Here is a 2,068-nt window from a genome sequence, read left to right as displayed (position 1 = left end):
AAAGGCAGGAGGTCTGATGCCACAGAGACTGGTGACATTTAATATGTATTTACTTTTGTTAGGTAACATGTTGCAGTTTCTAGGCATGGCAATGAAAGTAATTGAGACAGCCTTGACTACTGTAAACTCTCTTTATCCTCTTGCTTCAATGGAGGTGGTTGAAGATATGTATGTGTTAGACCTGACCTCCTTGGCATGGTCTCCCCTGACATTTTTGCCTTCTGAACTCCTGTGTTTGCTGACTTTGTTTTTGCTAGCTTTCGAAATCTGGGCCTTTACCACTGCTGACTAGTGCTAATGTGCATGTGCTCTTTCCCTAAAACATGATACCATTGGTTTATCCACAAGTAGCATATTAATTTTACTTATAACTCCCTAGTGAAGTGCTCTACATGTGCCCAGGGCCTGTCAATTAAATGATATTGGTGGGCCTGCTGCACTGATTGTGCCACTCACTTCAGAAGTCCTTTAAATATGAATCAGGGCTGCCATTGCAGAGCCTGTGTGCAGTCTTAAACTGACATGTTGCCCTGACAAGTTAAACTCTTACAAGCATGAACCTTCCTTTTAATATATATAAGCCACCCCTAAGGTAGGCCCTGTACAGCCCCAAGTAGTTTTTCACTACTGCAGGGCCTATCTTAAAGGAAAACGAACTGCAAAAAGAAAAATTACCGAAACCATTTAGTTTCGTTTTTTTTCAGAGTAGGCAGTGGTCCATAGGACCACTGCCTACTCTGAAAAAATATTTGTTTTTGCATTCACAAAGGGGAAGGGGTCCCACGGGGACCCCTTCCCGTTTGCGAATGAGTTACCATCCACTTCAAGTGGATGGTAACTGCGAGTTGGTTTGCAACCGCTTTCGCGGTCACAAATCAACTCTACATCGCGATGCGGTCGCAAATAGGAAGGGAACACCCCTTCCTATTTGCGAGTCGGAATCACATTTTGCGAGTCGGTACCGACTCGCAAAATGTGACTCTGCATCGCTGAAGGCCTTTTGCGCCTCGCAAACAGCATTTTTCACCATTTGCGAGGTGCAAAAGGCTACCTACATCTGGCCCCTAGTGCCTTCTGTCTGTCTCTGAATACATGCCAGGGTGGATGGCATCTGGGCTCTGGTGCATTCCTTCCTGACAGCCACACAAAGGGGAGCTTAGGTATGTCTGATGGGCCATCCACATCTTGATGGGCCATTACCTTCTTGATAGGTCATCCTGGGCAGGATGGGATGGGGAGCTGACACTTGCACCTGATTGGGCTGTGCTTGTACTCACACAAAGAGCTGCATCCCTTCCGTTGTGAGTCTGCAGGAAGGGCAGAACTTTGTGCACTTCAAATCCTTCTCTTTGGAGTCTCCTCCCCTTCAAAGGTACAACTGGATCTCAGACACCACCACTTCTGTAAACTTCTGGACCTGTGGACATTCTGCCAGGAAGAAGGCCTGCTGTGCTGCTGAAGAGATTGTCATTCTGCTGGACTCCGCTGGATTTTGAGTCCTGCTTTGCTCTGTCATCCCTGCTGCCTGCTGCCTTCCTTGTCTGGTAGTGAGAAGGAGTGGACCTATATCTCTAAATCCCCCGACCCAAAGTGACTCCAAGGGCTTGTTGGCTTGCCTCCTGTACTGAAGTCCCACAGGCATCAAGGACTTCACTCAACTGTGCTACAGCTTCTGGACTCTGCCAGCTGTGAGTCCTGCCCTGCCAAGTGCTGCCAATGTAGTCCTGGGCCACTTGACTTGGAAGTGTGTTCTTCAGCTCTTTCTACAAAAATCCACGATCACTATCACTGTGCTGATTAGAACAGGCGCATCTCTCCCCAACGCATCGCTGTTATTCCTGAAGACGGAGACATGCACTACTGATTGTACAGCTCGGAGTCGACGCACTGCCCTCATCTCGACACATCGCTGGCTGTGCAGCTCAACAATGATACATCACCTTCAATGCCAAGGGTTTGCCAATGACACATCTCTGACTGCTCGGATCGGAACCGAAGCATCACCTGCACATCACCTCCTCTGCATCAGGACTTTGACACATCCTCCCTCCCAAATGAACTTTTGCAG

At 48.1% G+C, this 2,068-nt stretch overlaps 1 pseudogene; it reads right to left on the bottom strand.

Annotated features, from left to right (window-relative positions):
• Window positions 1-688: 688 nt before the first annotated feature.
• Window positions 689-811, bottom strand: LOC138292282 (small nucleolar RNA SNORA35; annotated as a pseudogene).
• Between the last annotated feature and the right edge of the window lie 1,257 nt (window positions 812-2,068).

This window comes from Pleurodeles waltl, chromosome 1_1, assembly GCF_031143425.1.
Source record: "Pleurodeles waltl isolate 20211129_DDA chromosome 1_1, aPleWal1.hap1.20221129, whole genome shotgun sequence".
NCBI classification, from domain to species: domain Eukaryota; kingdom Metazoa; phylum Chordata; class Amphibia; order Caudata; family Salamandridae; genus Pleurodeles; species Pleurodeles waltl.
Note: the sequence above shows the minus strand (reverse complement) of the source record. Positions and strands in the feature narration are given on the sequence as shown.